The sequence below is a fragment of the Micropterus dolomieu genome, linkage group LG10, assembly GCF_021292245.1.
Source record: "Micropterus dolomieu isolate WLL.071019.BEF.003 ecotype Adirondacks linkage group LG10, ASM2129224v1, whole genome shotgun sequence".
Lineage (NCBI taxonomy): Eukaryota > Metazoa > Chordata > Actinopteri > Centrarchiformes > Centrarchidae > Micropterus > Micropterus dolomieu.
The window spans coordinates 17,306,340-17,321,874 of record NC_060159.1 but is presented as its reverse complement, the minus strand read 5'-3'; the positions used below and the strand labels follow the sequence as shown (position 1 = coordinate 17,321,874).

At 44.0% G+C, this 15,535-nt stretch overlaps 1 long non-coding RNA gene across 1 annotated transcript; it reads right to left on the bottom strand.

The window, feature by feature from the left end:
* Positions 1 to 5,726: 5,726 nt before the first annotated feature.
* LOC123977990 lies at positions 5,727 to 14,152 on the bottom strand. Its single transcript, XR_006826828.1, has 3 exons — positions 13,671 to 14,152; positions 11,561 to 11,724; positions 5,727 to 6,257 (listed from the first exon to the last, which is right to left on the bottom strand). It is a non-coding gene; the product is annotated as an uncharacterized LOC123977990 (long non-coding RNA).
* Positions 14,153 to 15,535: the final 1,383 nt, after the last annotated feature.

The window sequence follows — 15,535 nt, the reverse complement described above, 5'->3', positions numbered from 1 at the left end:
AGACCTAAAATTGGGAAGTTTGAAAATGCTGCCGACCCTGTTTAGTGCGGAAGGGCAAAAACTAAGGACTTTAGACACAATGACACAGACACTCACATTTGGCTCTCTGATTGGGTCTAATTAGTCATGCAAAGCAGAAACACAATGCTACTGACAGAGTTTTTGATTTGGTATTTTTATTAAAATATTTTGTACCATGCAAATAACACTTATAGCCTACACTTGTACTGTGCATGTCGCCGTTTACTTTGCAACGACTCCCATTCTGTTTTCCGCTGCCACAGTCGCTTTTAACTCCCATGTTACATTCAGTAACTGTCCCAGCTCGTTATTGGTCCATGTAAAAACAAATCTGGTCTGATTCTTCATCTGTATTTCTTTCGGCAAATCTTCTGTAACTACGGAATAGACCATCTGCTTCATGTTTACACCGGCAAGAGCATGCCCAGTGTATGTGAACGGCCACTAGATGTGTGTTTTCAGTCGTTTTACTATAGACGGAGATCAACTCTGATACACAGCTAAAACACTGGTGTGGACGGAGATCGTATTCATTTAGTGTGGATAGGGTCTAATTCTCTCATCAACTGCATCTATTAACTTCATATGTGAGGAATCAGGGCCTCTTAGGATTTTCTTCTGTCTCTACACACTTCATGCTCATCACTGATATTACAGGCCAGACACATTTAGACACAGCGGTCCATTCTCCCATCGGCTTTGATCTTCCATTTCCTCCTCTGCTGTGATTGATATTTACATTACATTACCAGTGAAACGCACCCGCATGAGGGACCATATGCGCATACACACACACACCCCATCACAGAGTGGTACGGACACTTCCCAGAGGGGTCCTAGTGGTTGAAGATATCCTGCACATCAGACCACAGGGTCATCATTATTAGTGCACTATGTGGCGAAGAGCAGGCTCCATATCACTCAACTAACTGCCGTGAGAGACTGGAGGAGGGGAGAGATATGTGTGTGCCAAGCCGTAGAGGGATTAAGAGCCCAAGGTGGTGGTGGGGGTGTAAAAAAAGATAGAGAAAAACTAGAGGAACAGGAGAAGAAGTGTGACAGTGAAAACATAAGACAAAGGCAGAAACGAAGCAACAAAGAAAGGTAGGTTGCAAGACAAAGGTTTTCATTTTAAAACGGAGACCTTTTGCCACGTTTGCGCCTCCCGTCCAGACTAAAACAGTGAAAAGGAAGACCTAAAACAGAGAAGTTTGAAAACGCTGTTGACCCCCTTTTTTGTTTTGAAACTCCGGAGAGCGTTTTATTGAAGACGGGCAAAAACAGAGGACGCTCACGTTTGGCTCTCTGATTGGTTCTCATAAGTCATGCAAAGCAGAAACACAATGCTTATTTAAATATTTTTACCTTCCAAATAACACTTAGGCTATAGCCTATACTTGTAGGCTACTACTGTGTGTGCCGTAATTATTTTGTAATTGCCTCCACAGCCGCTTTAACTCCCATGTTACACTCAAACAGTCTCAGCTCGTTACTGATCCATGCAAAAAATATCTGGTTCGGTTCTTCATCTGCATTATTTAATTGATTCGCCAAATCTTAGCCAAATTTTCTGAACTACTGCTTCATGTTTACACCGGCACGCACATGCCCAATGTACATGAACAGCCATCAGATGTGCGTTTTCAGTCGTTTTAATGTAGACGGAGATCAACTCTGATACGCAGCTAAAACGCTGGTATGGACAGAGATCGTATTCGATTCAAAACTCCATTTTTAAACAAAAACGGAGTAGTGAGGATGGGGCCAAAGGCACAAAGAGAGTTGGGGGTGAGGTAGAGAGAGACAGACAAAGGGAGATGGATCCACTACCTATGCAGACTACAGCAGGAAAATCTGTCTGGCCTCCCCCTCCCCGAGCAGGCTATTACAGTAATGATTGCAACCGCCAGAGTGACGTCATGTATCTATAGCATTACTGCATGCACTGATGTACAGGACAAAGAGAGTGAGTGAGAAAAGCAAGGCAAGAGGGGGAGGCAGGGATGGAGAAAAACAGGGCTGGGGAGAGAGAATTGAGAGAATGTAGGGATATAGGGGATCAGAGGGCAAGAGGAAGTGTGGTAAATACGAATGAGAAATAGAAGGGATTAAAGACAAAGAAAACAGCGATGGGAAATTAATTTGCGTAGGCCCCTCCCTCATTTGACTCGCCCGGCTTTGTTACATGTGCAGGTGGAAAAATCAGCTTGAACACATATTAGATAACAGGGCCCCCCCATCACACACACCCACATTCAATTGCCCTCCACAGTCCAGTTCACAAAAACAATAAAACACTTATTGCGCACATATGCATGTTGGTGGCTCCTCCACCCGACATGATTAGGATAATGAACGCTGTGACAAAAGGAGACCGCCAATTATCTCGTTCTTTAATCCTAATTGGCTGGAGATCACTATCACTCTCTAATCTGATGCACAATGCTTCTAAAACGGAGCACACGGTTCAAATGAAATCTTGTACTTGTGGAGCGCTGTGCTGAAATCATGTGACAATCAAGCTTATCCTGTATTCACGTATGGAAAGTAATTGAGGCACTCTTGTGCACATTCCCACAGTTCCATGCATTGACTACTGGGAGCTGCCCAGTACAATCAGCTTTCATTTATTGGCCACTGAGCAACTCTGAGCAGCTGGTGGTTAAGTGCCTTGTTCAAGGGCACCTTGATGGTACACTGCAAAAATTCCCCCACTACTAACAAGAAAAAAATTGGGTAATGAAGAGAAAAGTACTACTTTCTAGTTATCTGGAAACAAATTTAATAATGCAAATTGTGTTTGACAAGATTATTTATCTTGTAAAAGATATAAACTAAATATAGACTTATATTATTATTGCCCTCTTGCAGTTTAAAGTAGATCTTATCTTATTATAGTAGAACTCTAATAGCAGGCCCACTGCAGTGTAATTACTTCCTCTTATTAAAAGATTTCCAGACAAACTCCATATGACTTTGAAAAAAAACATCTTTATTTTGCACACAGATGTGTCATCCACTAAGAGTTATGATCAACGTCCGTGTTGGCAGTTGAAATCAAGCTACTTGGCTGAAGTATATCACTGATATTTCCAGAGCACAAAGACAGAGAGGCCCTTTATTTTAGGCAGGCATGGCAGGGGGCGACCTGAGGAGCTATGAAAAAGGGGGCCTCTTGAGCGCGACCACCCCAAAGACAGCCCGGTGCCCGGCTGACACTTTGAGAGCTGCAGAGGAATTTACCGTGACAGCGGAAACAGCCTCTCCTCAGGTGGATGTTCATAAAGGCAGAGCCAGGGCACGAGCAAGCGTGCGAGCACACACACACACACACACACACACACACACACACACATCCAGACCTTAGCAGTGAACCCTGCCAAAGCTCACCTCCCTGTAACCTTGGTGGTGAGATTCTAGGAAAATGTAAGCCTTTCCTCACCTTTAGATCCTCAAAATGTTCTCAGCCACCCTTGTACAGGGAGGTCCTGTCAACACAGTGTCAGATTAACACTCATATTATCATGTTTCTCAAAGAGCAAGCATGTCCACTAACTATTAAAACTGAAGTCTGCCTTCCTACAACTTTCAGCATCCAAACAGGACATTTCTAAGCTCAGTTGAATGTTTATGTATGAGTACAACTAGTTGGTTCCTAGCTCGTTTCCCGGGGGCATGATTAGTGGGGGAGAAACACTTCCTGTTACAAGAACAAGTATTTCAAAAGTAGTGGTATTGGGGCCTTGGTGGGGACCCAGAAAAGGGCTGTTTACATCATGGTATGGTTGCTTTGTTGAGAGTCCAAAAAAAGGTCACGTGGCAAAACCAAGGGAGCCATTATAACATCCAGTTGCTGTCGTCAAACTGAAGACTGGGGTAGAAGCCAGAGCAGGCCTGTGCTTGATCAGCAGGGCCCCTTCAGCAGGCGTCCGACCAGAGCCAACCTGGTTGTGCATTAGTAACCAACTCTATCTACTGTACTTAGGGGCAGAACCATTCCTTGGTTCCGATCCAGATCAATCAGAGAGGTATGCCTGTGAAGAAAGTCTGAACTCTGGTGACCTGGCAGCGCAGGATGAAACAACACGCATCCTGGCTCTGCTTCCAGGTATTTCCGGAGTGCACCGTGGGCCTATTTTACAGTGAACCCACATATCGTCTTTCAAACTGAAAGTAAGTGAATTTGTGTGCATAAGCGCACATGTATGTTTGTGTGTGCATATGTACTATCAGCACATATGCACGTATGTCGCTAACATGTGTTTCTGATGAGTCAATATATATCTGCATTTCAAATAAAGATAATGAGAAGCAGAGCAGGAGTGAATGAAAGGGAGAGGGGGAGGAGCCTGGTATCTATAGATGGGGAGGGGGGGGACATTCCTGAAGCCTGATGTCGGAGGTAAATTAAAAATATCCCTGGCTGCTTGGAGGGGGTCCAAGGCGGCTGACACACACTGCTCAGTCAGGGAGCTTGCTGCTGATCCAGTAAGCGCTCACTCACAGCCAATTATGCTTCCTGTGATGTGTGTTCAACCCCCCTTACACGCCCCCCCGCTACCCTGCCTCCTTGCCTTTACCCCTCTAGCCACACCAGCCAGAGAGAGAAAGCTGTCAAAGAGCCGGGATCAAACCTCCAATCAAACGCTGGCTGTCACATACCCAGGTGATGATTAATGGCTTATATTCTCTGACCCACAGAAGAAAGGAGAACAGAGAGTGAGCTACAGATGGGAGTTTTCAACTCATTACAAAGCACAGTAACATGTGTGGAGAAGACCAGGCATCCTCCGTGTGTTCGTGCAGCCCAGCAACTGGCACTGGCAGGCAATTACGATGTTGAGAGATGAAAGCTTCCCTCCATTAAGAAAGCAAGGTTGTCGAAGGTTTTCTTCACTTCCAGGCAAATTAACAAATTAGATACAAGGGGTTCGCTATTCACCTGTGTGTCGCTCTCTCGTACAGAAGCCCAGAGCCCAGAGGTTCTCCCTTACTTTCCCACACACACACTAACGGACTCACAGTAAGGGTCTCGCCACTGGCGCCCAACCGTGTTCTGCGGTGGAAACCAAACACTGGCCTGTTTTGACTGGATGTGATCCTTGTTTCCGGGCGGAACGCTGCCAGAGGCAGATTGATGGCTTTCACCCAGAGGAGGACGTTTACAGGAAAATCCTCCTGGCTGGAATTCTCCTTCTTTTCATATTGGACTCGAAACACAGGGTCGCAGTCATGGCTGCGCTGGGGCAAAGTGCTCCCCAAGTGATAATGAAGGGAATGTTGCTGTGCATATTGCCACACACACACACGTTTGTACTCCTGTACTTCTGGGGGCTGTCATTAAAACAATGCATTTTCTAGCCTACTACATACCTAACCCTACCACTTAGTCTAACCTTGTGCACTGGTTTATTACAATTTGGGTCTTATTTTAATATTTTTGGCTGTCATATCTATTGATTATAGTAATTACTTGAAAGTCCAGCGGATCAACACACGAATAGTCAGATGATCATGCAGGCTGTAAACAACCCAACAGTTTAGCCATACAGTCTAAAAATCAGGGGTTGTCAAAGTCTGAGACTGTAGGCCTCCCCTCAGACAAAGCTTGTAAAGGGCGCCCCTTCACAACCTCTTAGTTTACTTGCTTAGTTTTGTGTAATTCCTGGATACCTATGGCACTTGAAAACCTCTGGTCTTAATCATTTTATTTGTAGGTAAAACAAAAAAAAATGTTGGTAATAGTCCCTCATTGCACAGGAAAAGTGCGTACATGTACAACTACAGTGTGGTAAGTCAAACTTGTATGATCATGTGGTTGCTCATGTTTCCTGCTACATCTGACTTTTTTAGCAGTGACACTGATATTACAAATATGAATGAAGGCCAAAACTGTAAAACAAGACCCAAGTTCCAATTAAGCTTTAAGTATTAACCCTCAAATGGCTCTTCAAAATGTGAAGCGTCCTCACTTTCAAGGTATAAATCTAAAACTGCTAACAAAGATATAAGTTCAAGAGCAAACAGATATTCTAAGTACAGAAAAACACACATATACGGACACATTAAACAATATACTTGTACACACAATCCAACTCCAATATGTATCTGTCATCATGTACACACACTCAACTCAGCCATATGAATGAAAAATCTTCTCTGCTCCATTCCTCCTCAGCAACAGGAAGACAGACCATTTGCTTCCGCAGTGGGTCGATCGAAGAGAAAGACGAACACTGAGAATAAAGCAGCAGAGGGAAAAAAAGGAGAGATAGGGAAAGACAAGAAGGAGGAAGGAAGAAGGGAAGAGGTTGGGCAGGATGTGGAAAGAGGAGAAAATGACAGAATAAGGTTATATACTCAAACATGCATACTTCCATGTAATTAATATGAACAGTGTTATATGTGCTACATCATCTCTGGAAACGTTGATATATAAATAACTACTGATTTAATTGCACTGTCTTTCAGTTTACTTGCTTGTGTGTGTGTTGTGTTCCTGGTGATGCGATCTCTTGCTTTGGCAGCATAAGAGGAGATATACTGTAGATGCACAGAGAAAGAGAGGGCCGAGAAGTAGAAAAGAGAACAAGTGGAGAAGAGATTGAAAGAGGCAGAGAGAGTAGAAAGGGAAGGAGAGAAGGGGAGTAGTGACAGTGATAGAGAGCGAGCGGACTCCTGGGACAGCAGTAGAGGCGAGTCCATCGATCCAGGACAGTGAGCTGGCTCACATTTCACCTCCTCAGCAGTAATAGCGGCGCTTCACCATGGAACTGAGCTCTATATCCCGTCTGGACAGGGTCACCTCCACTCTATATATATATATATGTCTGTCTTTGTGTATGTCTGTGTGTATGTGTGAGACACAGGAAAACAGATCTGAAAAAAAGATATGAGAGATTTAATCTTGAATATTAAAACGATTTCACTTGATTTCACTGTAAATCAAATTATTTAAAAATTCTTTAAGGACCTTGATAGAAATGAATAACGATAAAACACATTCACTAATTTATATTTTTGATATGATAGGCCATGACACTATTCACATCTAATTTAAAATGAAGGGCATCCCAGCCAAGGAACGTTGTGAGCTGATGCTTTTCATCACGCTGCTGTCCCACCACATGTCTTCTAAACACTGTCCAATTTGGATCGTCCCTTAAGTCACATGGCGTTGTGATCAGGGGGAACTGATAGCCTGAATGAATCATGTCCATCCGTAAGTGGTGGGCTGTGAAGGCGACTGGGCTTGGCTCTCAAAGCCATCCACTGTCATCCGAGACAGCCAAGCCATGTGACAGACGACCGAGCATGTGGCATCTCACTGACCCCTGACCCGGAAACCTTTCCCCTATCTGCCCCTGCTGTGGCTAACGGATGGCCCAGAACCTCAGTGATCACCGACCACTGGGGATCTTTTGTGTGAGTGGTCAATCACATCAGAAAAGGTTACGCAGGGGTCACATCAGAAACAGGTGAACTCTGACCCTCCGCTGCAGGCCCTAGGCTGTGGTATTTGGGTTGGGTGTGTAGGAGCATTGATAAGATTGAGACTCATGGAGACAGATGACAGATAAGATTGATGCAACTGTTTGCAATGAAAATTGTATGTATGAAAACAGACCACACAGACAAGATAAAAGACCAACTTTACAATGGAATGAATAAAGAGAAGACTAAACTATGACCTTCATCAAGCAATCTTCTATCAAACTGATAACTTTCATGTACTGTATACTGATTTATGTGAGGCTACGATGGCGAGCACAGTATTCAGTTTATGAGCTATCTTAAGGCCACAATTGTATAAAACAATGTTAAAGGCCAGAGATTAATCTCAGCAGCATGCCTTAATATACTTTACCAACTCATCCATTTCTTATTTGCAACATGCCAGCAAACACTTGCCTAACATCCCTTACACATCGAGCAGAAACATGACAATAAGGGCATCCCTATTGAAATCTGTCTTTCTTGCTACATGTTACATTCAAGTCCTGATTCAGTTGCATGTTAGTCCTAGTTTGGTCCAGCAACTCCCAGGTACTTTTCCAGGCTAGATGTTTGACTTTATTCATCAACCACTCATCTATTTTGGCTCTCTGCCATTTCTAACTAGGCAGTTAGTGTCCAATCTTTTCTTCACTGAGCTGGATTGTTGATTCTCAGTGTGATCTGCAGTACTAGCAACTATTTCCAAGAAGGGTTCACCAAGTTAAATTCAAGACTTTAAGATATTTGTAATACACCTGAATGCAATTTGTTTCATGGTCAGACTGTCCAAAGTATGAAAGATATCTATGAAAACCAGTCGGGATGATAAAGCCTAGAATTATTTACCAAGTACATGAATTGATTGACATTGACATTGTATTCCTAAGCAGTATATAACTAATTCCTAATAATTTCATTAATTAATTAATTGTTAAACATAAGCTGGATAAGAAACCTAAAATGGGTGGATGGCTGGCTGTACTGACAAATAAAACATTTTTTCAAGGTCCACATAGGACCAGAGGCCTGGAAAAATAGTACTGGGGAGTTGTCAGCCAGTTTTTGCCAAAATCACACACAAAATGTTTTAAGAACTAAAATTACTACTTACAACAAGCTAATAAACATACAAAGTGTTTAACTTTGTAAATTAAATGTAATACTTGTAATACCTTTGAAGGAAACTGAAATCAATGCTTTTTTAAGACTTTCTTAAGACCTGCAGATACCCTGTCTTTCACTGTGTTGTTTGAGAGGCACCTGATTAAAAATCTGAAATCCCGCGTTATTGAGGTTTAATGCTGGTTTACACTCTACTGATAGTATGACAAGTTAAACTACACTGAAACGAAGAAACAATTTACAGTACCAGAGGGAAAAACACTTCTGTCCTTTACAGTGTCAAATTTCTGAGGCTAGTTAGGTTTGAGAAAAACTACAATTTCCCTGGCCAGTCTTTTCATATCTTTGTAGGGGGAGCCGGAGGGCAGACTAAGGGCTTTTTTCTGGACTCGGACCAAAACCTTTTCAGCACCAGTTGGGTTTATACCCCACCTGACAAACATGACCACCCAGCAGGCCAGTGACATTTACAGTGAGCCGTTTCAGCCCATTAGCCAGCATCAGATCCTCATGCTGCGGCACCTCGTGAGCGACACGACCAGCGGGTCCAGGATTTAACTGAACCCAAACACCACCACCATCACCACCTTCTCTGCTTTTGCTGGAACAATAAAAGCTGGGAAGAGATAAATTAAAGTTCATCCCACATACAGTATATTTGGATATGAATCATTGATTGATTTATAGAACTTATGAAAAACAAATGATGCAAATGAAAGAAGTTCAAAGACATAAATAAAATAAAATAATTTCATCCTTATGACTTTACCATGTCGCTGTAGACAGTTTCACAGTTAAGAGTTAATTTTCTACACTCCACAGTCTGAACTCACACTGATCCAAGGTCAGACAGAGAGAGAGACTGCAAAAAACCTGTCACACAGGATCTCTAAACCCTAAACTCACAGTGCTCTTGTCTCAGGTTGGCCTCAGAGCCCAAGGGACACATCTACAACATTGCTAAACTAACATATCCCTGGTCTCAGGTCAGAAATTAAACACAAGGAAAAACAGGGGCTACAGTATGATTTTGGCCTGTGGCAGATGCTTTTCACACTGGAAATGTATTTTTGTTCAGAGCTGTATGACTCACATGCAATCAAAACATCCATGTAAATAACTGTACGTGCACACTTTCAAACATGAACACACACACACACACACACACTAGTGATTGACAGAGAAATTCCTTTGACCCTCATTTGCTAAGTTGTTCTACAATCCTTGAAATTATATTTATTTATACTTTTTTACCCTCAGCAGCACACAAAAGGCCTTTTACAACGATGATCTGCACATCCATTTCCTTCCTACTGCATACGAAACATTTCAAATGTTCTCTCTTAAGTGTCATATGTTTTAAAGAATTTTCTTTCATGGAAGTGAGCCAACAAGAAGTCAACTCTCTCTCTCTCTCTCTGACCATCTGGCCATTCAAATGGATAGTAGTCCCAAAGGTCAAGGCAGCTATGGTCCATCGTGACCCTGTCAATATCACTGCTGCACTTATCTGTAATGGAAGACACTTTGTGCGGCTGATAGTCAGATGGGGGGTCGTAGAACGTGTGCTATGAGCGAGTGTGTGTACGAATTTGTTTCTGTATGTGGGAGCCATGACTGCCTCCATATTATGGCGAGGAACGCAGTTAGGATTGTGCCATTGAAATACTCACCAGTCTAGGGTGCCAACTGTGTGTTAGCGCGAGTGTTTCAGTACACAATGAAAGACTAAATAAGTGTGTCACCTCGCACTGGGAGTTATTCCACCCAGAGTCCTTGACACACTGACTAAGTAACACGATGTATGCAGGGGTAGCGGTGCCTATAAAAAGCCTTGTTGGAATGAAAGCGGGGCTGTCCTCCCTGTAGCTAGCTCTCATAGCGCAGCCCTTCTTGTGCTGGAGCCAGATAATAATGAAATGCTGGTGTGAGACAGGAGACGGGGGAAAGAATCAGGCCTGTGGAACAGAGAGCTAATAATAGCAGCTGAAACTGTGCTATTCCCACCACTGACAGAGGAACTATCATCACACTTCTGCACACAGAGGCTCAGACAGGCACTCGCACACACACTGGCTTGGCACGTTGTTTGAACAGTAACCTGATCAAGTCACCGCAGAAACCAAAGCAATCAGAAATCAAAGCAAATCCAGTATATGTACAGTATGTGCACGGGTGTGCATGTGCCGTACAAATGTGAGCGTAGATGTGTGTGTGTGTAGGGAGCAAGGGCGGGCGAGGCACAGATAAATGGAAGCAGAGTTTGGTGAAAAACCACTTTTCCCTCCATAAAGCAAGGAGCGCATGCCTCTGATGTGCCCTACCAGGGAGGAAAGAGAGGAAAGAGGGCCTTTCATTCCGCACGAGGAGATCTGTCTCTTCTCCTTTAGCCCCTCACTCCCCGTCTTCGCTCCTAGAGAGCATCTGAAGCCCATTCTCTCCCTCTCTTCCCCTCTCCATCACCCGCAAATATAACAACATCTCTCTTTGCTCTTAATTGTACCCAGCCGTCACAGAGACGAACGAGGTGAGCAGATTGGGAGAGGAGAAGAGGGAAGTAAAAAGAGAGGAGAGGAGCAGAGAAATAAGTATGGCAGGGAAGAGGAGTCAGGGAAGAAAGGAAGAAAGGAAAGATGTGTTTGTTCAGTACAACAGGCTGACACATCTCTCTTATCTCTTGCCCAGCCAAACCATATGCCCTCAGGCCATGAGGGGAGGAAGGGGAGAAAGATGAGGTGTAAGTGTGTGTGTGTGGGGGGGTACATTAAAGTATGTCTTTCCAGGACGCAGAAAGTCATAGAAGAGGCACATGTCATGTACGTAAAAGTTATTCAAGGTCAGCCAGAGATCGAGACAGAAATATAAAAGATGAACAGCGATGAAGAGTGGACACTGAACAGATACATGGCGAGGAACTGACTTGAACCAAAGGGGCTTCTGCCTTGACCCGCAGTCCCCTACAGCTTGCCAGTCGCCTGTTGACCACACACGCCGCCTGGCACAGGGCGGACGCCAACGCCACACGACACAGAGCCACCGTCAAAGCCTCAGACACTCCAGCAGCAGGAGCCATCAGGCATGGCCCTGTGGAAGAAGAAGGGGGGGGGGGGATCAAACAGTTTTGATTATACACAGGCATTCACTCTCTGGAAACAAAAGTGGACACAAATTGTGAACGTCAAACACTATTTTGACCGCTACTGTATTTGGGAAAAGTTCTGTTTGGTTAGTTTTGTGTTACCAGGCCACAGCCTGAAACCTGCCAAGACATTAACATATAGCTATATAGGTTTGATTTGTTGAGTTGAATGGTGAGTTTAATGTACACAGTAGTATCCTGACTCTGTGACCGGGGCGCTGCCTGTGAGTGTGTGACTGGTCCCACATGTTCAACTCCCGCTGAACCATGCGTCCTGATTCCCCTGTTTATTGACTGGAAACTGAAACCTTTAAGGGCTTCATTCATGCTACATTACGTGGTAAATTCAATAGCCCAGGCATCATGGTTTGGTCATTCACCTTCTTGCCCTGGGTGATTTTTACATGTGTGGATGTCTGCATCTCTCTGCGTTTTCCTTCACAGAAGCCATTCTGTTTCCCAGCGCTCCGTTGCACAGCCTCATTTTAAATAACACCTCCAGTTCGGGCGCTATACGTGCCCAGAGGGCTGGTGAAGTCGTTTTTATTTTATTCAGTGTGAGTTTAACGCCCTTTTAATAGGCACAGAAATTTATCCGGGTGGGGATAGATCCCGATGTGTGACTCCACATTACAGGAGCACCATTAAATGTAAACTCCTGCAAAGTAAGCTGCTTCTAGGAGTAGATCCAAGTGTGTGTGCGTAAGTCAGTGTGTGACCGGCTATCAGCAGCTCATGGTGTGGATTTACAGCGTGCCTCCCGAGTATACTTCCGAGCCATCTCACACACACACACACACACTCCTGGGTGCGGAAGGTGCGCTCTTTATCACTGTGACATTTTCATTTAACACGCAGCCCAAGAGCTCTTACATTCACATTCATGTTTCCTGTGCCCCATGCTGAGGCACAATACCAACCACTTAGCATTTAGCAATGGCAGATCAGCCCCAAATTCTTCCACTTCCCAACGCTTCCATGGGAAAACTCATTATTTAACTTTGATTTATGGCGCCCATTTAGGAACAGTTGTATCTGCTCTGAACTTCAGTGTTGAGCTGCACTGAATGCAAGTTATGAGCAGAGCCAGCGGGCATTTTTGCATAGAGTGCCCCCCAAGATAAATTAAGGGTTCGCAAGATAATTAAAGGGACAAAAACAAATTTCTGTTGCATATTTATTTTTGTTTGTCTAATTTTGTGAAATGCTGGATACGTTTACCTTTTCTGGCTGCTGAAAATCCTTCAAGTAAAACAATCTACAAGGGAAAAATAAACCATTACCATAACCTATGACAAAGGGGTCGCAATTATGGCTTGCTTTTATTACTTTTTTGATTGTTTGGTAAGTTTAATGTCAGAAAATAGTGGAATCACAATCACAATTTCCCAGAGCCCAATACGAAATCTTCTAATGGCCAGACAACAGGTCCAAATTCAAAGAAATTCAATTTGCTTTCATGCAAGACAAACTGAAGCTGGCAATATTCACATTTGAGAGGCTTGAACCAGTTTTGTTTGGGAAATAACCCAACATAAAAGAAGTTGCAGATAAATTTCCTGTTGATGGCTAATCTACTGAGCTCTCTGGATTTGCATTTAGGGGTCAAGGGGCAAAAAAGGCTGGTAACAACTGCACTGGGCTACAAATTTCAGCGCTTTTAAAGGCAATTAACTTTTTCGGTAAAAAAAAAGGCCCTTGTGGTTGGGGTCCATCTGTAGGAAGACTCATGGCATTTCTTTTATGTTTCGATAATTGGCCTGCATGCACAGCTTTAGATTGAATATTGGGACCTCTTGACTGAATGCATGTCAGACATCAGTTCAGTTACCCACCTAAAAGGGGAGCTCATGAAAAGTATGGCGGACTTGTGTTCCTCACTGTATCTCACCTCCGACTTAATGTAAACCAGATGTGACGGATGATGATTTTTCTCTCACTCTTTCATTTGCTACCGACGCATGCTGACCCGGGGCGTCACGGTTTCCCCGGGGTCCCCGTCGGCCTGCCGCCCTATCTCCACCTCAGGGGACGCCGAGCTCCAGCGTTTAACACGGTGATTAATCACACACGGCGGCGGACGTGCTGTGCTGAACACGGCCAATCACCTCCATTAAAGCGGGGGAGCTCCGGCGGACACAGAGAGCACTTTGTGCCGAGGAAACACAGGTGATTGTCTGCCGCGACGCCCGGGCTCGGCGGGGAGACATGAGGGTGGACTCTGTGCGGGTGTTTTGACAACCTCGGCTGGCTTTTCTGGAAACCGCATGTGTGCCTCATTTCCTATTTCGTATCCTGGCCTGGTCACTAGGATTACATGGGATAAATACAATATAGATCACTGTTTTATCAGTGTACTCCTACTTTGATCAGTTAAGGTCACTCCGCAAACTGTACAACAGCAAAACGTCTGTGAGCTAATTCACAAGTCACTTCCATCATGCTAATGGAGAAGCTTTAATGAGATGCTTTCTTGCTCCATTAATATTCTGCAGTTTATCTCCAGAAGTGGTCTCTATCGCCCCCTACGGAGTGTTCCGCCATGCTGCTGCTACTTGTGTGTGACCTCATACAAAATCTAGTTTTTCCATCCATCCATCGTCAACCGCTTATCCTGTGTACAGGGTCGCGGAGGGAGCGTATCCCAGCTGACATTGGGCGAAAGGCGGGGTACACCCTGGACAGGTCGCCAGTCCATCGCACGGCCACATATAGACAGACAACCACATATAGACAGACAACCACTCACACCTTTTCTCTGAAATACTGGAGAGAGTTTTACTTCTTTGGGGCTCGAGCACTTACTTTGTGCTGCTTTTTGTCATTCTACCTAAAACTACTTGCCTGATTTCACACAACTGTCTCTACTTTGGTTTAAAGGTATTTTAAACAACCAACTCAGCAGCTGTCAGGTTTGGCTTCATTAAAACCTGCAGTTCTCAGTCTATGGTGTGGTTGCCAGTTTTCTGCTTAAATTTGGGTTCACTTTTCAGACTTTTCTCTAATTTTAGCTTTTCTGTGAAATATTGGAGAGTTCTTTGGGCCTCGGGGACTTATTTGAATGAAACAATGAGAGAAGTTGACAGGGAGAATCTGTTTTTGGCCTTTGTTGATCTTCAGGTATATATGTTGTGCATTTTTCTCCTTGAGACAGGACCAAAAACAGCTTCACCATGAGCAGATTGAGTTTGCTCATAAATATGGTCAAAAGGTTCAGAACAAGCGAGTAAGTAGGCTGTGATCTGGGTAAGATTTTGCTAACTGTTGCTTCCAAGGTCAAGAATGAACTCACAAGCTAAAGTTTAAATGTTATTGCCTTTTCACCTGTTTAACCCAAAAATCTACTGATCGACTCCAGACTGTCCAGAACTCAGCTGCCAGGCTTTTAACCAGAACAAAGAAATATGACCACATTACTCCTATTTTAGCTTCATTACACTGGCTCCCAGTATGTTTTAGAATTGACTTTAAAATTCTATTGATCACTTTTAAAGCTCTTCATGGCCTCTCGCCTTGTTATATTTCTGACCTTTTAGTCCCATACGCACCAGCACGTACCTTGAGATCCTCGGGCAGAGGTCTGTTGTCTGTTCCAGAGTCTCGACTGAAAACTAAAGGGGACAGAGCGTTTGCTGTCAGGGCCCCGAGGCTCTGGAACAGCCTGCCCGAGGAAATCAGGTCGGCTGAGTCAGTGAACTCTTAAGTCCCTTCTTAAAACATACTTTTATAGGAGAGCCTTTCCCGATCTTATTTTAC